Genomic DNA, 24900 nt, shown 5'->3' with positions numbered 1-24900 from the left:
TGCCCCGGGGATTTGGGGGGGTTAAAATAGCGTTTTATGTGATAGTGAAGAAGGAGATTGTTAAATAAAAAGTGGAATTTTAAGAGGCTACAATTTTGAAATTGAATTAATTTTGCGTAATCCATTTGTAAATGTAAACTTGGCCAAATTAAATACAATAAAATTCGCTTGACACAAACTTTATAATTTTTATCTGTTTTTTGCCCAACATTTAAATGATTTTAGTGAGCAAGGCAGCTGATGAGGAACGCAAGGAAGGGGACATCAGAATTCAATTACGCAGAGCTACCACCGCGCTTAGACGCCTTAAAGGGAACCAGAGATGAACGATTCACACAAAATAAACATATCAGTTGATAGCTTGTAAAGAATAAATGCTCTACCTGATAATTTCGCTGCTCTGGTGTGCCTTTTTGAGTGTTTTTTATCCATTATTGCTCCAGGAAATATCCAATATGGCCGCCGGCTCATATCTCTTCTGCTTCCAGGTTATAAACTGTTCTGGATGTGCTGTCTAGGCTATATGAGACTATAGACAAGCAGGGCTGCAGCAGCAGGCTTTCATCTGTGTGCTTTCAACTATTATTCTGGTATGCTGTGTGGCTGCCTGTAGGAAGTGTCTCTCATAGTAATGAAACTGCATACAGTAGATAATGACAGGCTGCACACTGCACACAGATACACTGTTTCAGAACTTCTTTCACGGCAGCAGCAGCCCCTCCCATGTCAACAGCTCTGAGTATGAAATCTGATCCAGGGGGTGGCAGGCTTGGGCTTGAAAAGACTCCACAGAAGAGTGACTCAGCTATAATGATTCCAGGTCAAACCTCGACTGAATAGTCGGTGGATTCTTATCACAGTTGATAACAGATATATTAGACTGAGAAGAATAAAACTAAAAGCAGGGTAGGTGTTTACTGTCATGTTCCCACTGATAAATGTAATAAAATACATGAGTGTGCTTCATCTCTGGTTCTCTTTAACGAGAGAACAGGATAATGCGATCCTTATTGGCCAATAACTCAACTTTACACTTCATACCGAATTGAGTGACGAGCCCATTGATAATAATTACTCCTCTTTAAGCCACAAATTATTCCTTCACACCCATCTCTCAAAGCGGAAGAAGCGATGCTTCATTCTATAAACAAGGTGCTTTGGTAGACAGATAAACAAAAGCATAGATAGAGCTCTCACAATGAAAGTACCAGAACCACATACAGTATACTGTATATACACTGAGTGGGCCAGAAATTAGAGACACCCCTTATTTCGGAGTAAACCAGTCCAACAGTGACGTAGAGTGATGTAACAATGCAGAGTTGCTTAAATAAGTATCCCTCAGCTTTGGAGGATGTACGGTAGTTATCATGAAAGTTAATGTCAAAATGGGTAAGATGAAAGATTTAAGTGACTTTGAATGAGGGATGATCGTCAGTGCAAGAAGAGCTGGTTCCAGCATCTCTGAAATGAGGACTCCTTTAGGATTTTCTCACCCAACAGTATCTCCAGTGTTTCCAGAGTGGCAGTTAAAGCGGTATTGTCACCATAAAAATCAAATTTCAACAGCAACTGGTCTGAGTGTATTAAGTGATAAAGATGCTAATCCTGCATTCAAAACTTGCAAAACTTTTTCTGCGATTATGGTTTGGAGTTATCACATACTTTAGGAGCACTGGCCCTTTAATAGCCATTGCCATTCAGTTGCATGCTGGGGGTTCTTTTTATCTATAATATATTCCTCCTCTTCCCTTTCTCTGCCTAGCTGGTTATCAGAAACATCCTCTATTCACTTGTGTTTACAAGCAAGGCTGAGGTGAGCGATTGGAGGAGTAAATAAAAAAATGACAGTGCAGTTCCTAGTATAGACTTTAGTGGGAGTTTCTGAAGACTCTGGGAGGAGGGCAGCTAATGAATACACAATGAGCAAGAGAAGGGAGGGGGGAACACAAGAGTCAGGGAGGATATGATGTCAGCATTAGCTTGGCAAAATGGCCACTGCCTAGAATAGGATTTTCTGCTTTTCCTTTATAAAATTTACAGGAATCATTACGTGGATAGCACACTACATCTGTTATGTAAGTAGAAGTAGTATTTATCTACTTATATATGTGTTGTATAAAGACTCTGTGCGAAACCTTGGGGTGATCCTGGATGGAAATCTAAAACTCAGACAGCAGGTATCAGCTGTCGTCAAGTCTTCCTTCTTCCATCTAAGAAATATAGCGAAAATCAAACACCTTATCCCAGCTGAAGACCTACCTGCCCTGGTTCATGCATTTGCATCCTCCCGCTTAGACTACTGCAACGCCCTGTTCATCGGATCTACAGATAAGGTTCTGCGCCCCTTACAACTAGTACAGAATGCTGCAGCCAGACTCCTAGCCAATGCCCCCCCGCAGCTCACACATCACCCCAGTACTGCAAACTCTTCACTGGTTGCCAGTAAAATGGAGAATCAATTTTAAGATCTGCCTGCTGACATTCAAGGCTCTACACCACATGGGACACAAATACATAGCGGATCTATTGTAACTTTATGCCCCTCCATGCACCCTCCGCTCTGCCAACAAGATGAAGCTGGTTATTCCCAGGATACACTTAACATTTGGTGCTCGGGCCTTTTCCTATGCAGCCCCTACTCTATGGAACTCACTTCCACAATCAGTACGAGAGGCTCCTTCTCTGGACAGCTTTAAAAAAAGGCTAAAAACTCACCTCTTTTTCCTAGCCTTTGAGACTGCATAATGCAGGGTCACAGCGCTTTGAGTCCCCAGGGAGAAAAGCGCTATATAAATATTATTGTTATTGTTTTTTATTTCTAGGTTGACATGGGTCTCGCTTGTTCTTTAAGGAAAACATTTTCAAGCAATAAGGACTATTTTGGTTGAAAAAGGCTGGGGAACGAGAGAGGTGAAAGGCGAGTAGCCCACATGGTCTGCAGCAACAAAAGGGCAATAACACAACAAATTATAAAAAAAATAGACAAAGACGCCTGTTGTTGGTCCTTGCCACCATGCTCGTTTGGTCTCAAATTGTATTTGAGGAACATTAGTCAGAGTTTACATGCTTTTATGGCCAGCTCAGTCCGCTGACCTCAATCCTATTGAGCATTTGTGGGACAAAGGAGAAAGATCACTTCAAAGCTTGGAAATGCCACCATCCAATCTGACCCAACTTAGAGCTGCCATTATGTCAGCATAGGCCAACACTCCTCATCAACGGTATCAGGTTGTGTCCTTGCCAAGAAGAATATCGGCTGTGATCAGGGCTAAAGGTGGACCAACTCATTATTAGTCAATTAGGCCCATTTCAATGATGAGCGCTAGTTTGACACCCAGCTGGGATTGGATAAGTGTGCTTGCTGGCTGCTTGAGATTCATGGTTAAGAACAGGCCTAACTAAAACAGTACCATACCCCACTCTATATATACTATATACTGTATATTATATACATACCATCTGAAGTCTGTATTAAATGCTAAAATACAGTAATTGGAAGTACATTAGCCTGGGGGGAGACGTGAAACCAACTCAGTCTTCAAAGAACACTTAAAGTGAGAGGGATATGGAGGCTGCCATATTTATTCTGTTTTGAGCAATACCAGTTGCCTGGCAGTCCTGCTGATCATTCATGCATCAATAGTGTCTGAATCACACAGCAGAAACAATCATGCAGCTAATCGAGTCAGACTTCAGTCAGAAACCTCTGATCTGTTCAAGGGCGATGTCTAAAGCCCAATCTACACGATACGATTCTTTGTGCGATTCGATTACGATTCTATTTACGGTCGGATTAAATCCGACATGTCCGATCGGGATTCGATTCGATTTGCTATTGCAAAACAATGGTAAAACTAATTGAATCGAATCCCCATCGAACATGTCAGATTTAATCGGATCGTAATAGATATGTCAGCCTCCATATCCCGCTCACTTCAGGTTACCTTTGAGTCCTTTCACACTACATACATTGCGATGTAGTGTGATGCCAACTCACTGCCCATACAATTTCATTGGGCTGTTCACACACCGCGGATCACATTTTTTCTAACTTGCTCATAGACTGCTGCGGTCATTCAAAAAGGGACTTAGATCAATGAATGGGAACTGTGTTCTCATTCATTGTTCTCCCGGCTAACGTTTAGCATCAGTAACGATTGCGGGAGCAAGCGTGTGGGGGGGGGGGGTGCGAGTGGGGAGGGACGTAGTAGTAGTAGTAGCACTCCCTGCACAGAGATATGACATCTTGCAGGGAGGTAGTTACTCGTCCCGGGGGAAGGGAAGTGGTTAATTATCAGACTAAAAAAAAAGCCACACATGGTACCTTTGTTTTTTTAATTTTTAGTCTGTCGTATCATATGCTGAAGTAAACCAAAACAATCCTCCTTAAAAACATTATAATACAGCTGACACAATTTCTGTAGCAGTACATAGAGTGCAGGGAATGTCTAAAATGCTCCTTCCTGCTTTGCTGCAGCTTCCGAACCAATCACAGTGATGGAGAAATTCCGGAACTCCTGCACACCAAAAAGTGAACACTTGTTGTCATGGTTGGCAACAAACATTATCTGAAGCTTTGGCAGATTCCTAAAGTTGTAGCCGTCCACAGACTAGAATACAAAGACATTTTTGACAGAACCTGTTGCGATGATATACAGTATATAATTTTTAATAGAAGGGAAGGTTTCCTATAAATAACAAGATGTTCAGGAGGGTGTATAAAAAAATTCTACAGGTACTTCTGACAGATCCCCTTTAACAGGGACATATTGAAACCTTGCGAATTGACACCTTCCTCCTGTAGTCGGAGATAAGCGCACACGCCTCCTTCCCACGCCATCTCTCTATATGGTCTCTCCCCACCACGCCGTCACTCTGCTTTTTCTCTTGCAAGTGTCACTCTGCCTGTCTACATGAGTTTGGATGTTTGACATATCTGAACCCATTAGAAGGCATCAGTTCCGTGCCACCCAAGCGCTGGCATGCCGAGAGCAGAAGGGCAACGAATCCTTGCCGCTCTGGAGCCGCTTTAAGCCTGGTATCAACCTGCGCGCTCTACCGAAAGCCGCTGCTAGTCACAGCCATTTCCCAATTATTTCACACCTCAGCCTGTCCAATTAGGGGCAGCGCCATTAAAGCAGTAGGATTAGCCATACTATGCCAGGGAAAGAAAAAATAACACATATATAAGTAGATAAATACTTGATCTACTTACATAACACTGTCCACATTTTGATTTCAGTGAATGTTATATAGTAAATGACGAGAATTCTGTTCCTGGTGGGAACCATGGCTTTTGCTCACAGTTTAGGCTAAATCCTGATGTCATTTCTGCCCTTTATTTTTTTTCTTTTCTCCTCCAATCGCTGAGTCACCTCAGCCTTGCTTGTAAACACAGGTGAGCAGAGGATCATGTTTCAGATAAGCAGCTAGGCAGGGAAATAAATGGAAGAGGAGTAATATATTATAAATAAAAAGAACCCCAGCAAGCAACTGTTTGGCACGACTACTAAAGGGCCAGTGCTCCTTAAGTATGTGATAACTCCAAATCATAAAAGCAGAAAAAGTTTTGAAGGTTTTGAATGCAGGATTAGCATCTTTATCACTTAATACACTCAGACCAGTTGCTGTTGAAATTTGATTTTTATGGTGACAATCCCACTTTAAAGGGAACCTGAAGCAAAAAAACTAAACATAATATAATGAATTGTATGTGTAGTACAGATAATGAATAGAACATTTGTAGCAAGGAAAAGAGTCCCATATTTTTATTTTCAGTTATATAACTTTTTTTTTTATAACATTGCATCATTCTGTCACAGTTGCAGTTTTAAAACCCCACTCTGTCTTTTAAAGTGGACCTAAACTCTTGCCCAGGACAGACGGAAAACAGAGAGAAATGTACCATGTATGAATTTAAGGAGTTTAGCCTGTCTAATTCCCCCTCATCTGTGACTAATCACAAGTTGTAATTTGATCTCTCCCCTGTGTCAGCTGACTGCCATGGCAAAGAGCTCATTTGTAAATACAGAATGTTAACAATATTTCTGCTTCCATGAAAGCAGGAAGTAGACAAACTACAGATTGATTGAAGGATTTGCATAAGCGGTAACAAAGAAATGTTTTTCTCTAAAGGTTATTATGCTTTTGCTTATCTTTTAGAACAGAGAGGAAGTTCTGAGTTCATGTCTGCTTTAAGTTATAAAACAAAGCAGAATGTTCCCACAGTAAAACCTGTTTAAGTGCTTCAGAAAACAGGACTGTATTCCACCCAGTGGGTCGGAGAGCTCAGAGAAGCTCTTTTGTATAGATAACAACTGACGTTTTTTAACTCTTCCTGTACTGGAAAACAATAGGAGACTCTTTTCTTTGCTACTCTTGTTCTATTTCTTAGCTTTACTACACATACCATTCATTCTATCATAAGTTTATTGTCGCTCCAGGTTTGCTTTAATAATGACTTATGCCAAGATACTATGCAAGACTGCAAAGAGGCTGAGGCAGGTGGCTGCACACGTAAGAGGGGGAATCATCGTGCTAAATCATTATTTCATATCAACCAACACACTCCTCTGCAGAATAACAAAAAACAGCATGAATTATACAGAGTCAGGGGTTAGTTGCACACAGCCATCTTCCCATAGTTTTACATTGCACCACCAGGAATTTAGTGACAGCAGATCTAGTTCTAATCAACAGCTGATCAGATTTTTACTGAAATCTGATGGATATACTGTGCAGTGGGGCAAAGTCGTTGATTGATATTTGTCAAACATATGCCATTTAAGAAAACTATTGTATTCGTTGAACTATACTCACATTTTTCCCTGTGTCTTAAAGTCCAAATTCAGGGAGTTCCTGACTTATAAATAGCAATACGAACCTCCAGCACGCCGCAATGTCGGGGACGCCCTGTACTGTGCCCAATGCAGAGGAGGACACAGGGGGACAGAGAGGACATGGGGGGACACAAAGGGGTATAGAGGAGGACAGAGGCGGACACATGGGGAACACAAGGGGGACAGAGGAGGACACAGGGGGACACAAGAGGTACAAGGGGGCATATAATCCACAAGATGCCCCTTCACCATCAGTGGCGGCTCCAGGAATTTTTTTTAGGGGGTGCTATGCAGGTGCTGGACCAATTTCCGGGGGAGCTGACGACCTGCGGCGCGCGAAGCGCGCCGCGGCAAAAAATGGGTGTGGCTACAACCTGCGGCGCGCGAAGCGCGCCGCGGCGAAACAATGGGCGTGGTCATGACCGGATGAGGGCGGGGCTAACTGTAATTTAAAGTGAACCCAGGGTGAGAGTGATATGGTGGCTGCCATATTTATTTCCTTTTAAACAATACTAGTTGCCTGGCAGCCCTGCTGATCTATTTGGCTGTAGTAGTGAACTGAATTACACCAGAAACAAGCCATGCAGCTAATCTTGTCAGTTCTGACAATATTGTCAGAAACCCCTGACCTGCTGCATGCTTGTTCAGGGTCTATGGTTGAAAGAATAAGAGGCAGAGGACCAGCACGGCAGCCAGGCAACTGGTATTGCTTAAAGGGAGATAAATATGGCAGCCTCAATATTATTCTCACCTCGGGTTCCCTTTAAAAGTGCAACGCAAAGACAGAGGGCCCAAGTTTTGGTGACCCTTTTCCCAGAAAATTCACATAATTGTGCAGGTTTTCTCAAGAAAATACACGTAATGTGAGCATATTTTAACAAAAAACGTCCAATGACCCCAATATGCACAATCGTTATCAGATATGGCTCCAATATGCACAATCGGTAGCAGATATGGCCCCAATATGCACAATCGGTAGCAGATATGGCCCCAATATGCACAATCGGTAGCAGATATGGCCCCAATATGCACAATCGGTAGCAGATATGGCCCCAATATGCACAATCGGTAGCAGATATGGTCCCAATATGCACAATCGGTAGCAGATATGGTCCCAATATGCACAATCGGTAGCAGATATGGCCCCAATATGCACAATCGGTAGCAGATATGGCCCCAATATGCACAATCGTTATCAGATATGGCCCCAATATGCACAATCGTTATCAGATATGGCCCCAATATGCACAATCGTTATCAGATATGGCCCCAATATGCACAATCGGTAGCAGATATGACCCCAATATGCACAATCGGTAGCAGATATGACCCCAATATGCACAATCGGTAGCAGATATGACCCCAATATGCACAATCGGTAGCAGATATGACCCCAATATGCACAATCGGTAGCAGATATGACCCCAATATGCACAATCGGTAGCAGATATGACCCCAATATGCACAATCGGTAGCAGATATGACCCCAATATGCACAATCGGTAGCAGATATGACCCCAATATGCACAATCGGTAGCAGATATGACCCCAATATGCACAATCGGTAGCAGATATGACCCCAATATGCACAATCGGTAGCAGATATGACCCCAATATGCACAATCGGTAGCAGATATGACTCCAATATGCACAATCCGTAGCAGATATGACCCCAATATGCACAATCGGTAGCAGAAATGACCCCAATATGCACAATCGGTAGCAGAAATGACCCCAATATGCACAATCGGTAGCAGAAATGACCCCAATATGCACAATCGGTAGCAGAAATGACCCCAATATGCACAATCGGTAGCAGAAATGGCCCCAATATGCACAATCCGTAGCAGATATGACCCCAATATGCACAATCCGTAGCAGATATGACCCCAATATGCACAATCCGTAGCAGATATGACCCCAATATGCACAATCCGCATCACCTGAAAAAGAAAAGAAAAACCCATTTACTCACCTACAGCCAGAAGACCTTCTTTCCCGACCTCCTGTCCCGAGTCCCGACCTCCTTGTGGCGCGCAGCGCCCGCGCGCCCACGATCCTCTTCCTTCCCGACGTCACGACGAGACTTCCTGCCTGCATGCAGAGAGCAGGGCTACGGGAAAATGGCCGCCCGAAGTCTGCAGAACAGGGCTCCGGGCGGCCATCTTACCGTAGCCCTGCCTGCTGCTCCGTGCTGCCGCTGTGAACTGACTTGGCGTCTTTTAGACGCCTGAAGTCAGTTCACTCCAGGGGGTGCTTTGGGGGTGCTTGGACAATTCTAGGGGGTGCTCGAGCACCCCCAAGCACCCCCCTGGCGCCGCCCCTGTTCACCATGGATGCACCAGGTTTAGTATATACAGTATTTTTCCCTTGGTTTTTGTCCGCTAAACCAAGGGGCATTTTATGGTCAGGAGCATCTTATAATCCAAAATATATGGTACATTATTATTATTATTATTTATATAACGCTGATATCTTCCGCAGCGCTGTACAGAGTATATATTGTCTTGTCTCTTAACTGTCCCTCACAATCTAGTGACCAGGCATGGGCAAACTTGGCCCTCCAGCTGTTGAGGAACTACAAGTCCCACAATGCATTGCAGGAGTTTGACAGGCACAGTCATGACTCATAAAGGCAAATGCATTGTAGGATTTGTAGTTCCTTGACAGCTGGAGGGCCAAGTTATCCCATGTATGAATAGTGTAGTGTATAATGTATCGTAGTCTAGGGCCACTTTAGGGGGAAGCCAATTAACTTATCTGTATGTTTTTGGGATGTGGGAGGAAACCAGAGTTCCTGGTGACGAGAAGCTGCATCACACGTTAAGACTGCAATACTGCACATACAGTGAAGCATACAGTACACTGAACTATGCTTCACTGCCACTGTAAATTCACCCATTACTCCGGCGGAAACCTCCATACCGCTGAAGAACCAAAGTGAATGTACCATAGAAATATAATTGCAACACGGATGCAGCGTGGAAGGAGCCTTAAAGCAAACATGAACTGAAGATTAAAAGTCAAAATACACATACACACGTCATACTCACCTCCTGCCTAGTCTGCTTATCAATCTCTTTCTCCTCTCCTGTGTCCTATTTGTTCACTGTGATCAATGGAATTCTCCGTCCTCCATTTTGAAAATGGCCATTTACCCCCATAAAAGCTTCCCGGTCAGTACACTTTAACTGTAATATCACCCACTTGAGCCATAGGGAAGCATGGACATTACCTTGCACATCAGCTGTCATTTCAGTTACAACTGACAACAACTTATATATAACTGACAGGAATTGATATAATTCAGTTCTGACAAAACATCCATTTGCAGATACATCATGTGTGTATTTTAAATAATTTTACTTGGTTCCGGTTCACTTTAAGCTAGCCACACGCTATTCAATTAATAGTCAATTTTGTTTTTTATCGATATTATGATCGATATTACGGTCAATATTTAGGGCTAAAATGGATTAAGTCACAACTATAAAGAGTACTGGAGGGCGCTGCCTAGATGACAGATTACCACAAGTGTAAGTAAATTTTTTGTCAGTTTTTCTACAAAAATTGTCTGCCTCCTGCTGCAACTATCCAGGACAGGGATACCCCCTACTCCCTGTCTTAACGAGGGTCAAAATTGTGAACAGCAATAGGAAGTGCGCTGGACGTCAATATATTATAATAAAAAGGTTTTTATTTTTATTTAGACCTCTATGTCTTTAGACAATCTCTAAAATCACTAGGATCACACACATACACATATACATTCACACATAGAGCGTGCTGGTTCCCCTAAAAAAGTTCTCAAACCATGTGGTCAGTTGATCAGGACCAATAATAAATATCATATAGAGAAAATCGCAAAAATTTGTATACATAAAAATTAAAATAGCAGCAAGATTCTGGAAACAAAATTATACAAGGATTTATTGGGATTTTCTGTACTCCTTATTTCTCCCAAATTGATTGCTCACTGGTTGGTCAATATTTACAACTACTATATTGCTGGCAAATTTTGCACTGCTATGTTGCACTACTGCATTCCAGCAGATATTGCACAGTCCCTGTTAATGGTAATGTGTGGCTGTTTAGCCTGTCAGCTGTAAAAGTTCCGGCTTGTGCGAGATGACACTACTTCCCAGTCTATACCACAGGTCTCACCACTTCCCGTGATACTGTCCGGATACAACTTACGAGTTATGCGTCTTCAGCGGGATTTTGCAGGTTTGTTACCTCCACATGGATCTGCCTAGATCACGCCGCTACGGTAGTTCACTCCGAGCCTGCGGTGTTAACTCTCGCCGGGTTCAGCTGCGACTTCCGGTCCTCCACTCTTGAGACGTGACGTCACCTCCTAGTGCGTCTCACTCAAGATACTCTGGCTATTTCCTTGCGCTCCACCTTCCACAGTCGTCTATGCTCGTTTTCAGACTATTGAAACTTGGTGAGCAGCAGACGGATTGGCCGTACTACAGTGAAAGCGGGGCGCCCCTACAACTGTTCTAGTACTCGATTGACATGTTTCAACGGCACGGCCATCCTCTTCAGAAACAACTTCTTCTGAAGAGGACGGCCGTGCCGTTGAAACATGTCAATTGATACAGCACTGTACACATTTTGTATGCAAATATATGCAGCCTGAACATGAACCAATCAAATCCTGCTGATGTAAAATTTGATTGGTCCATATATCACATATATGTGATCTTCAGTAATATCAGAATATGACGGCCTATGGGGTTTCCAAACACAATTAGCCAGATTGAGCAACAGCTTCCTGTTCTCTGTGGGTGGGGAAGGAACTTGAGAGTGACCTGGGCAACGTTCAGTATTTCCTCTTACATGCAGCGGTTCGGCACATTGCATTATGGGTTAAGCGCCACACGGTGCCTTATCTGCAAATGAACAAAATGACAGACAAGGAGATTGAATCTTCCAGCAGGCCTACGAATCCTAAACCACCTAATGAATAATTTTACACCGCGCTCTACGAGGAAGGAACGGCGCTGTGCACCCAAAGTAGGTCATCTTTAATTCCTCAAAGATCAAAAGATATTTCTGAAGACCAAATACACAAAACAGGAACATGAAATCCCTGCTTACCACCTCTTCCTCGGGAACGCAAGAAAAGACGCCAGTTCATAGCACAGAGGTAGAAGAACGCCTTTGTCTTAGGTTTGAAGTGACGGAGATGGATCATCCACTCACAGTCACCGGGCCTGATTCACTAAGATTCTCTCAAGCTAGGAGACAACAGTGTGTATGTACTAAAAGCCTGTACAATTGCTGTGCACAAGATCATTTACCGGTACTTTCAACAGTTACGTAATGCACGTTGTGCAGTTACCTTGGTAATGTGAACATTGCCAGGTTAACTTACGCTATGCTACTTGCGGAGTGTGCAGTGCCCGGGCAACATGCAGATTATCTAGATACAGGGTCGCTGTAGCGAAAATCTTAAAATCTCATTAATATTATAAATGCAAAAGTTTGGATGTTTGTTACTCAATCACGCAACAATGGTGGAATGGATTTGAATGAAATTGGGCACACACCTAGCACATTACCTGGAATAACATATTGGGTACTTTTTATCCCCATAACCAAAATGTGGGCGGAGACAAATACAAATTTCACTGGGATAATGTAAACTGCAGCCATTCTTACACTGTTAATGGCAGGGTTCTCAAACTTTGCACAGTTGGTCACTGGGTGACTGGGATTAATATTCAGAAAGGTGGGTGGAGCTTACAAAAGCCAATCAAAATTCACCTATTGATTTTCAAGGGGAATATTTAATTGCTGCCATTCTTGCACTCAGTGGCATAGCTAAGGAGCTGTAGGCCCCGATGCAAATTTTACATTGGGGTCCCATAAGCACTCTACACATAACAATTGATTTGGTGCACCAAAACCTGCCAATGGCAACTACAGTGTCAGAGGTGCAAGAAGGGGGTGGAGAACAGTTTGTTAATGATTACCACTATTCAAAGTATCTATAGAAGTGATTATTATGAGCACAGGACCAATAGAGAGCTAATACTGCAGTTGAGAGAGGGCCCCTCTGGCCCAAGGGCCCCGATGCGGTTGCAACCTCTGCACCCCCTATTGCTACGCCCCTGCTTGCACTGTTAATGGCACAAGCCTCAAACCTGGTACAGTTGGTCATTGGGTGACTGGGGTTCAAATTCAGAAAAGGGGGTGGAGCCACAAACAGCCAATCAGATTTGTTTCATTTCAATGCAAATTATCGATGCCAAAGACCGCAAAGCTCGTAAACTTTGTAATTGAGTAATTGTGTGTTACGGTTCGAAAAAGTGGGCGCAGCCATCACCAGCCATTTAAATACATACCCGGGCATCCCTGCTCCTGATTGGATGGTTGTATGTATTGTAGTTGTAGCGGCCCCTGTTTTCCGTTTTTTGCTACATACACCCCAGCATAAGTAAATCAACCAATCTGTTCTCCAGTCTTAAAATTTGTATGCCATCTGATGACAAATGTTTGTATGCCGTGACTTGGTCATATCAAATTAGTGTGAGGTTTTCTGAGACGCCGCCAAATAAAGCTCCGTACATACAGGGAAGAAAAAATAGTTTGGAATGACACATAAACGACACCTCATTTAAATGTCGCTTAAAACAAAATGGCATAAACACCGGGTTAAACAAATGGTCCACGGCGATGCTCGGGCATTTTAAACAACAAACATGAGAAATCACTCATGAGATCACTCAAAAGCTAATTGTTCATAGTCAGCAGTGTACCCAGAGCTATGAACCATTTCACGGGTCTGCAAAAAATTTTTTCGAGAGCCGTTTTGGTCATTCCACCTAATCTGTATGTTTTTGGTGCACCAAATCCGAAAATGCCCTCCATTTTGTCATAGGACATCACGTTTCCTGACAATTTAGGTAACTATGTTAACTAAGGCAATACCTAAAAAAAAAAATAGAAATAGTCTCATAAAATTAAAGTTTTATTACAATTTTTTTCATGAAAATCCTTTTTTGAACTGAAATGAGCTCACCTACACACACTAAACTCGTATATGGAGACACAAAAAGGAAACCGAGAGCCCAATAGTGTAGTACGTTAACCTCCTGAGCGTTACGCCGCTCATGAGGTTGTGTTACTGTGTGCCCGATTTTATAATAATTGTCCCTATTGGCTGTAAATCCTCTAGCTAGCTCTAGGCTAGCTAGAAGAAGTCCCCAGCACCATCTGCTCCCCGCCGCTCCCCCATTTATACATTACCCCCCCTGGATCCAGCGATCGGCGCAGCCTCCCCGGACAGCTCCCATCTTCACTATGGGGAGGATCGCACATGACGTCATGACGTCGCTGACGTCATGCGCAAACCCGATCCTCCCCACAGAGAGACCGGAGCTGTGCCGGGAGGCTGCGCGATCGCTGGATTCAGGGGGGGGTATTGTATAAACGGGGGGATCGCGTGGGATCCAGGGGTGCCGGAGACTCTTACTAGCTAGCCTAGTGCTAGCTAAAGGATTTACAGCCATTAGGGACATTTGTTTATGGGGGACTCCTGGGGCCACAGAGCGGTATGCCCGACACAGTGTCGGGCATACCGCTAAGGAGGTTAAGCAGCAAGGAATATTAAAGTAACAATATGTGAAAATACTCACGGGTCACCTCAAAGGCAACCACTGTATGGGCCCATTCACACTAGAGCGTTTTGCCGAAATCAAAACGCTCAAGTGCTAGCGCGTTCTAAAGCGCTAGTGCAATAATATCGTATGGGCCCATTCTCACTTGGGCGATTTGCGTTAATCGCCAGCGATTAACGCAAATCGCCAAACGCAAATTTGTAGCCTGCACCATTTTCAGGTGATTTCCCGGCGATCAGGCGATTTCCCGGAGTTGTGAATGGCGATTTTTTGGCGGCGTTAATCGACAAAAATCGCCTGAGCAAAATGCTAGCAAAAGCGCTGGCGTTTTGCGTTCTGCAAGTGTGAATGGGCCCTAAAGGCAGAGAGAGATTGGAGAGATTAGACCTGACCACAGGTTAAAAAGTGTTGGCTAGGAAATAAACTTGTAGATAGGAACAGAGGCACCAAAATAGGGTAAAATATGATAAAAACTGTTTAAAAAGAGGAGGTAGCGGTGGACTTACCTCCGCATTTAGTACACACAAACGGTTGATTTTAGATCAACCATATTTTACTCCAAAAGTGCAACGCGTTTCGCAGGTGCAATCCTGCTTCATCAGGCAATACCAGGAGTACAAAAAACTAGAACAGGTTTGGGAAGAAGCCATCAGCCTCAGACGTTCTGAGGCACTTGCCTCCTTCTCAAACCGGAAGGCACTTAACCCCGGCGATTGAGTGGCTGAAACCGAGTGAATGGGGTGACCCCACAGAGTGCTAGAGGAGATGCCAGCAAGGTCAGGTGACACCAGTGGGTGGAGCAATAAAACCAGATCACTGGTGAAACCCCAGGCCACTCATGCCCAGAGCCACCAATCAGGCTGCAGCTGTGCAATAAAAAAAATGACTGATTAGTGGCTCTGGGCGTCACGTTTGCTCGGATTTCCCCTGTGTACCTTTTGATAAATTAGCCTTAGCGTGTTCGTCGCTCCAATGCAAAGCATGACACCCACACGTCAAGCAGCGCAGGAACGGCAATATTCCACTTTTCATGCACAGGCTGTTGATTTATGAGCGTCGCGTTCCCCGAGCTGAACACGCAGATCGCAACCTTTGCATTTTTAAACACCTCCCGTTGCGTAACAAGCCGCAGCGCTGCAGCCGCCATGGCTGTTCCCAGCACCTGGCTTCCCGGGTTACAAGTGATAACATTTAAAGCCTGGGAATAGTCTGAGGCTTCATTCTCTGCTCCCAACACGTCTTCCTCTGTGTTTTTCCCGCGACGCAGCGAGGAGACATGTGTCAAGTCCTTATTATCAGCAGCCGCAAAGGGAATCTGTAACCATGGGAGCCTGCTTAGCGATGCTTCCACTAAAATGTCCAGAGCTCCCCTCATCCCTGATGAGATTTCATTCCACATATAGTTCAGGCACAGCCAAGGAACGCATCTTATATTCCTTGCTGTTAGAGAAGGAGGCAACCCATGTGCAATCCTGCGAGAGGAAACATGGGGCCGTTACAGCCACATGCTTCCCAAAGCAAGAATGCGGGAGCCTGCCACATGTCGCTCGCCTGGGACTTCTTATACCCTTATTAAAATGTTATGTTGACCACACATCTTTCTGTTGTGATTGCCGACACCTTCGATCTCATAAAATGATTGCATCGATGCAAATTCAAACTAATGTCTTAAAGAGACACTGTAAAGCCTATTTAGTAAGGAGATCTTGGGCAAGACTCGCTAACACTGCTACTGCCTATAGAGCACGCCCTAGTGGCTGCAGCTCTGGCGCTTTGAATTCCGCCAGGAGAAAAGCACAATATACATTTTTTTGTCTTGTCTTGTAGCGACATATAGTACAATGCAGTAAATTATTTAGGCTACCCACTTTTACGGAAATATATCCTGGGTTCAGAATCACTTCCTATTACTGTATATTGGTATATTGGTATGCAATCCCGCCCTCACACTGAGGCTTAGCCCAGAGCAGTGATCTGCAAACTTGGCTCTCCAGCTGTTAAGGAACTACAAGTCCCACAATGCATTTGCCTTTATGAATCATGACTGTGGCTGATCAGATTCCTGCAATGCATTGTGGGACTTGTAGTTCCTTAACAACAGGAGAGCCAAATTTGCAGATCACTGGCCTAGAGGGCTTCAGACCAGCCAAGGAAGCCTCAATAGTATCCTGAGGCTTCTGTCTCTTCAGGGTAAGTATCTGATTTTAGCTCAGGAACACTTTGAGAATGAGTAATTCAAGTGATCATTTTATTAAAGGGGACCTTTAGCCAGACAAAAAAAAAAGTTACATACCTCAGTAGAGGGAAGCCACTGGATTGACCAGAGGCATTTCCAAAGTGTTTCTACGCCCCCATGATCCTGACTCTTTTTAGAATATTCAACATTAATGTTAACTATTGTTCGCGGCGGTGTTCCCCTCCGTGTACAAGCACAGCCGCACAACGCAGGTGCACAGTACAGCCCACACCTACACAGTAGCATGGAGCTGCTATAGGCATGCTATACACCAGCCGTTCTGGATGCAAGCCTGGCTTCAGGGGCATATAGAGATAATTTGCATATTCAATAGTGATGCATTGTGGGTAATCACAGTTGCTCACTTAAAGCTGAATTATCGAAGGTACTTCTGTTTTAAGAAGGCAAATTACACTGAGCATTGCTTTTTAGTAGGAGGGCTTTTCGGTCTCTTTTAGTCCCCTGCACTTTTCTAAAGGTTCTGGGTCACCACGAGCTGCTTGGGTATTCTGTTGCAATGTTCTTTTGCAATGATGCTTTTGAGTCTGATGCTTTTTCCGGGGCTTAGATAGGTATACTGGCGCGTCTTCCCTGCAGTGGATTGAGCAGCAGTGCCAGAAGCGGCGGTGGGACCGAATGGACAGCAGCAGGTGAACCGGATGGGTAGCAACACATACTGACCAATTGTACAATGGAAGGTAATGTGAACGGTAATGCGAGCGCAGTTGTGCATCCGTACAGTGTAAACCCATTCAAGGTACCCATATATCAGGCAGTGATGGGCAGATTCGACCAAAAAATCTCTCTCTGATCGAATCTGATTAGAGAGAGATCTGTCGGCTGCCCACACACCGCAGGCCGATTCCTGATCGATTTCAGCATGAAATCTCTCAGGAATCAGCCGAGTCCGCCGATGTTACCCGAGCGTATAAGTGTACATGTGTGTGTTTATACATTACCTGGCCTGTGTCGCGGTGCCCGTCCGTGGTCCGAATTCACCACTCTTCCATTAGCCGCACACACTGGCGTGCTATGCCCGGCGTCGTATATTGGGCTAGTCGAAGAGCGGCGGATTCGGACCACAGACGGCACTGCGGCACAGGACAAGTAATGTATAAACGCACACATTACATTTATACACTGGGGTAATAGTGGCGAGGGGTCGCTTGTCCCAATATCGCTCGCCGTTACTGCCGCGCACCCGATCGAGCAAGTCGGCCCTACACCTTGTAGCATGTCCAACCAATTCATGCAACCAATTTCGGCTTGAAATTGGTCACATTGTCAATCAGGCGTGCACAGGCGCGGATTTACATCGCTGGAGCCTATACCGGCACAGATGTCTTGGCACCCTAGACTTCGGCCGCCATAAACCTATAAACCCCCTCCGAACCGCACCGAAAGTGTGCTGGCTGGCCCAGCTGTCAATTCTCCCTTACTTCCCTTGCCCCTCATAGGTAGCTACAGGTGTCCCTAAGCATCAGGTAGCCAGAAGTACCCTCAATATTAAAATGGATCCGAGATGAACTTTTACTCATTGCATAATTGTATTCTTTTCCTATTGTTTATAGGGCATTCCTCAAGCCAAATACTTTTTGTTTTTGTTTTAATACTCTAATTCCCTATAAACTAAAAAAGCTCCACCCACAGTTTTTCAGAGAGCCTTGGCAGTAGCAAGGGCTCATGGGAGCTCAGTCTGGGCAGGAGGAGGGGGAGGTATTACTAGCCAGAGATTTCAGAGGCAGAGAGGAGGAGGGGGGATTAGGTTTTTTTCAGTCTGAGTGCTGATGGTACAGATAATCCTGCCTCTGTGTAATGTTTACAAACAACATGGCTGCTGTCATTGTATCACAGGAATAAATAATCATATTCTATTAAAGCTGTTTGCAGCTAGATTTGCTGTGTAAACCATCTAAACTTTAGATAAGATATATAGACAAGTTTCTTGTTATAGTTAGTTTTTCACCTCGGATCCGCTTAAAGTAGCTAGTGGTGCCCCCAGCTTGAAAGGAGATCTCATCAGTGGAATGCCGAGAGATGGGTGAGTAACCTCTTATTTACACTCTGCTCAGGACTCTGCATAGGGAAGGAGGGAGGGAAGAGCTTGGGGAGGAGAGTGAGCCGCCTTTCCATCATCAGGTGCCTGTAGGCACCTGCCTACAGTGCTTTATGGTAAATCCGGCCCTGGGCGTGCACTTGGCGGGACCGATTTTCATCCGATTTGATTATAATAATCCAATCCTATGGTTGATCGCCCGCCAAGTCGCCTGATGCATGGCCAACTTTTAGTTTTCACACAAACGTTTGCAATCAAAATCTTTCACTTTTCTCCAAGATTTATAGCCTCTTGCTCCACAGTTCTGTGTGCGGAACAAGGTAACACATGAGTCTGAATTCCAGACCTTTCTCCGTCGTTGCTGTGCAGACCTCAGCCCTGATTACTACAAGGAAACAAGCAGAAGATTTCAGTGCGCGGAGCTGTAATTATGGAGTGTCAGGCCGTGTCGAGTGTCGGTGCAGCGCGGTGAGAACGTGGCGGCATCCAGGAAGGTCGGCTTTGATGCTGCGGCTAATTGAGATCTCAACAACGTCTTAATAAACTGGTCTGATTATCATTAATTTCTGCAGGCTGTCGGCGAACGCCGGTGACATCTGCGAGACAAGATGGATTCCTTTCTGATCTCATCATCTCCGCTCAAACTTTCCTATCATTACGAGAAGATGGGAACTGTGATGAGGAGATGACCGGACAGATCTGTGAATCGCCATAGAAACGGAGACACCTAGCCAAAGAAATGCCACTGTCTAATTTGTCCTCAGAAAAAAAATGTTTTAATATCTTGAAAATGAATCTTTCTGTCTCTTCCTTCCTACTTCCCCCATTCTTCCTGTGTATTAACGATCACATAAAAAGTTAGTTTTATGCTGGCCAAGATTTGGTTAGATGACAAAATAATTGATTTGATGCATTAAACTCTAATCTTAAAGCAGCAAGGACAGCCATTCTAGCCAAGGAAAAAAACACATATATAAGTAGATGAATACTTGTTACTTACATAAGTATTGTACTGTCAACATTTTGAATTCAGTGAATTTTATATAGATAAAAAAGAAAACTGTTCCAGGCATTTTCCATCTTTACCGCCTCTGACTGAAGATACTTCTGATGTAATTTCCCCCCTTACTCTTTTTCTTTCCTGCCTGAAATGATGTATGCATTGCCAGCTCCCCTCCCCACGGAGCTCTGTACTAAAAACTGCACTGTCATATCCAGCTTGCTTTGTATACGCAAGTGAGCACAGCATGGATAGTATTTCAGCAGCTTCTGCAGAGGGGTGAGGTGTATTTCCCTTCTCAGCCTCCAGTCACACTGAACTGCCCTCAGCCAATCAGGGAGGAGCTGGAATGTGGGAGGGGATATAACAAGCTTCCCTCTCCCCGGCAATGTTCCAGAATAGAGCATGACTGAGATCAGATTCATTACAGCAGACACATTTATGATTGTATCGGAATGCTTGCAATGCAGACAGCATGTAGACTACATAATAAATACAGAGCAGTGGGTAAATGGAATTTGATTTTATAGCTGACAATCCCTCTTTAAAGTGGACCTGAACTCAGAACCTCCTCTCTGCTCTAAAAGATGCATAACAGCATAATAACCTTTAAAGAAAAACATTTCTTTGTTACAGCTGATACAAATCCTGCAATATATCTGCAGTGTGGCTACTTACTGCTTTCATGGAAGCAGACATATTGTTAACATCCTGTATTTACCGATTAGCTGCTCTGCAATGGCAGACAGCCGACACAGCAGAGAGAATAAATTACTGTTGTGTTTATTCACAGATGGGGTAATTAGACAGGCTAAACTCTCTAAATACATACAGGTTGTATTTCTCCATGCTTTCCTTCTGTCCTTTGCAAGAGTTTAGGTCCACTTTAAAATGAACCTGTGACCAAGTTCGAATGAAGTGAAACTTAAAGGGATACTGTAGGGGGGGTCGGGGGAAAATGAGTTGAACTTACCCGGGGCTTCTAATGGTCCCCCACAGACATCCTGTGCCCGCGTAGCCACTCCCCAATGCTCCGGCCCCGCCTCTGGTTCACGTCTGGAATTTCAGACTTTAAAGTCTGAAAACCACTGTGCCTGCGTTGCCATGTCCTCAATCCCGCTGATGTCACCAGGAGCGTACTGCGCAGACACAGACCATACTGGGCCTGCGCAGTACGCTCCTGGTGACATCAGCGGGTGCGAAGACACGGCAACGCAGGCGCAGTGATTTTTCAGACTTTAAAGTCTGAAATTCCGGAAGTGAGCTGGAGGCGGGGCCGGAGCATTGGGGAGTGGCTGTGCAGGCACAGGGTGTCTGCGGGGGACCATTAGAAGCCCCGAGTAAGTTCAACTCATTTTCCCCCGCCCCCCCCCCCCCCTACAGTATCCCTTTAAAAGAAGACTGAAGTGAGTTGAAAATGGAGGCTGCCATATTTATTACCTTTTAAACAATACCAGTTGCCTGGCAGTCCTGCTGATCTATTTGGCTGAAGCAGTGTCTGAATCACACCATAAATAAGCATGCAGCTAATCTTGTCAGATCTGACAATAATGGCAGAAATACCTGATCTGCTGCATGCTTGTTCAGGGTGTATGGCTGAAAGCATTAGAGGCAGAGAATTAGCAGGGCAGCCAGGTAACTGGTATTGCTTAAAAGGAAATGAATATGGCAACCTCTATATACCTCCCACTTCAGTTGCCCTTTAAGCCTGAGAAGTAGGCCCCTTCCTCCCTCATTAAAGGGACCTGAACTCAGAACTTCCTCTCTGCTATAAAAGATAACCATTTTCTCATCTATATATCACAGCAGGATGAAGCAGGGCAGGCGCCTCATCCAGCGCCAGCAGCCAGCAGTGAGATCTGAGCAGTACAGGTAGTCAGTGGTGTATTTTTTTCTCTAGGAAATGTGTGTTGTCCTTCCAAGTTTAATTAATGCCTGCGTTTTAGCTCAGCGCAGCCTCTGGGGAGCGAGGTGGGAAGAGAGAGAGAGTTTAACTCATCTTCAAAGAATGATTTTCATGTCTGTCTTGGGAGCAGAGATCTACATCTGAAGTGACGGTCTAGGAAGGCTGGTGTGTGTGCAGGGGGGCTGGGGACGTGGTCTGACGACCTATTCCACGGCAAGAGGATTTCACCGCAGCCACTCTGTGACTCCTTCTGCCTCGCAGGAGGACAAGGAGGACTCCACGGCAAGATATTAAAGTGAAGCTAACCTTTTCAAAGCAGACGGACCCTGGGATAAACAATCCTCTGTTAGAACAGACTGCAAGGGTCTGCACACACTTCAAATCATGATCACAAACACATGATTTTTTCTGTACTTTCAACACACACATTTTAAGGTGCTATGAAACTCAGCATTTCCCCTTTGCTCTAAAATATTATTTAGGCCTGGTGCACACCAAAAACCGATAGTAGATCCGCAAAACGCTAGCGGTTTTTGAAACGCTTTTTCTTATTTTTATGAAGCGTTTCACCTAGCGTTTTGCGTTTTTGGTGTAGTAGATTTCATATATTGTTACAGTAAAGCTGTTACTGAACAGCTTCTGTAACAAAAACGCCTGCAAAACCGCTCTGAACTGGTGTTTTTCAGAGCGGTTTGCGTTTTTCCTATACTTAACATTGAGGCAGAAAAGCATCCACAATCCAAAAAATGCCTCAGTCCGGGAGTATGCGTTTCTGCAAAACGTTTCCCACTGTAGTGTGAACCACCCCATTGAAATACATTACCCTAGCATATCCGCAGCTGCAAGCGGCTGTAAAAACGCAAGAGAACCCACTCGGTGTGCACGAGCCCTTACAGCATATAATCTACAACCACAAAAAAAAACAAAAAACAAAAAGATTAAACACAGCACTTTGTTCTTCAGTGGAAAGCTTCTGGCTCAGGTGATTACATTGTCTTTTGTTTATATTCCTTTATTAGCTACAATTAGTATACAACCAGCAAAGTGCTTACACTGAATTGTACTAAGCTAAGAAGCAGAGAGGTGAGAAAAGTTCACTAGCTAGATTTAACCACTTAGTGGCATGCAGACGTTTTAAAATGTCCTGCTGGAGCCTCTTAATGGCTCCAGGACCTTTTAAAACGTCATACACTGCTGCTGCTGTGCGCGCTCCCGTGCATTCCTGTGCACGTTGAAATAGTGAAAAAACCTACCCAAAAAAAACAAAAACACCTTTATTTCCAAATACTATACTGTCACCATACTTTGTACTAGGGGCATAATTAAAATGTTATTATAACCAGGACAAATAGGCAGATAAAATGTGTGGGTTTTATGTACAGTAGCAGTGTTTATATTAAAACTGTAGGGGATGAAATTGGAGAAATAATGGTTTTTTTTTTTTTCATTTTTCCCTTGTTTTCCCCTTTAAAATGCATAATAAAAATAAAGTAATTACTGAAAACAAATATCAACCCCAAAAACCCAATTGGTGGTGAAAAAAACAAGATACAGATCATTTCATTGTGATTAGTAGCGATTAAGCTATTGACAGATGAAAGGGATGAGCACTGAAAGGGGAAAATCACTCTTGTCCATTAGGGTAAACACCTCCTTGGGGTGAAGTGGTTAATATATAAGTACATCAGCTGTGCAATAAAATGCAATGGCAGCTTTCAGAGCAGATAAACTGTACTTTGGGAACTTGTAATTTGTAAACAGGCAATATTACTTGTGCACAAAAGCAAATACGGTAACTGAATGGGTAATAAAAAGTAGGAAAACACATTTTATTGAATGGTATGTCGGAGTTTAAGGCAATTATGGATTGCAGCACTATTGTGATTTCTGACTGAGCACTTCCTTCCTGTACTGCTTAGATATTAACTGTTTGTGTTCAGCACTGCTGCTACAGCACATTTTTATCTTTATGAGACCCTGCTGTAGCTGAAAAGCTGGCCACAAAGAGTTAATATCTTGCCATCAGAAGAAGGAGGTTGCAAAGGGAAGAGACTGGCTTGAGCCCCCTCCCTAATTAATTCATAGGTGATGCTGAGATAGGGGGAGGAGTCTGGACATCTTTCTGTCTTGTAAAAATCCTACTGTTGTCTCAACAGGAAATTAAAGTACACAAGCCAGGTAGTCACATCATTTCAGTATAGTTATTGATATAGTAAAGGTATACATTGCTAATTAACACACATTTACTAGCATGTGCAAAATGAAAAACTGAACTAGCGCTTCAAGTCTCAAAAATGAAGTCCAGGTTGTCTTGTATAGCATATGCCTAACACAGGGCTGATTCTAGGTATAATGGGAACACGAACCCCGGCAGCCTCCCTCCACTCCAAGCGGCTTTAGGGGCCACCAAAATTGCCCAACAAACCACCAGGGCCCCTTCAACTCTATTTTGAGTCCCAGACCCCCTGCAGTGTAGCACTTCACCTGTTCCCCAGCCTGTGCACACTCCTCCATATTCGCTGTGGCTTTAAGCACTTCCGTTTTCATCCTTGCTGTGGCGCCTCTCCCCCGTGACCGAGCGCATGTTATTATGTATAATCACATGAGGTGCAGAAGAACCAGGAAGCAGTGAGCGACCAGATGGTGCTGAACACAGAGGGACACATCGCGGGAGCCTGTGAGTGAGAGCTGACCGCCCGCTACGCTGACACAGAGAGAGAGGGGAAGCAGAGAAAGAAGAGAGTGGCGGTGTTGCCTTAGCAACGGATGCCGGCACCTCCAAGGTTTGGGGCACTATGATGGGTACTATGTGCCCTGACATACAGGGGCACAGTGGGCTGAGATTCCAGGCTCAAGCCCTAACGATGCACTTGGGCATGCGTAAGTAAGGTTCACGCATGATCAGTGCAGGTGCGCTTGTTCACACTCAGGCTACGGCCAGAAGCTAAAGAGGGACCCAGCAGGGGACCCGTGGGATTGAGAAGGACTTGTGAAGTCTCTGGATAATCCACTTCAACATTTCTCTAAGGCAGTGGTCCTCAAACTAAGGCCCGTGGGCCAAATGCGGCCCATCGAGGCTTTTGCACAGGCCCCCAAACACAAAATGTATAACTTATGGATGCGGTCCACTGTACGTTTTAAATATTGGCTGCCTGCATATAGAGTAGCAGTGCTGGCATCACCCATCCACATACTGTAGAAACCAGCGAGCAGTCATTTGCAGGCTTCC

At 44.3% G+C, this 24900-nt stretch overlaps 1 protein-coding gene across 6 annotated transcripts in view; it reads right to left on the bottom strand.

The window, feature by feature from the left end:
* Positions 1-24900, bottom strand: part of LOC137532287 (G-protein coupled receptor 22-like) — a 365826-nt gene that overhangs the window by 225842 nt on the left and 115084 nt on the right. For 2 of the 6 annotated variants that reach the window (XR_011023899.1, XM_068252648.1), the window contains exon 1: positions 11949-12145. The exons of 2 other annotated variants lie outside the window; for them this stretch is intronic. The gene's annotated coding sequence lies outside the window, so the exon portion shown is untranslated. Of the gene's footprint in view, positions 1-11948; positions 12146-19111; positions 19343-24900 lie in introns of those variants that run through there. 2 more of the 6 variants (XM_068252652.1, XM_068252651.1) reach the window with 2 other exon arrangements.

Source organism: Hyperolius riggenbachi, chromosome 9, assembly GCF_040937935.1.
Source record: "Hyperolius riggenbachi isolate aHypRig1 chromosome 9, aHypRig1.pri, whole genome shotgun sequence".
NCBI lineage: Eukaryota > Metazoa > Chordata > Amphibia > Anura > Hyperoliidae > Hyperolius > Hyperolius riggenbachi.
This window is presented reverse-complemented; position numbering and strand designations above follow the sequence as displayed.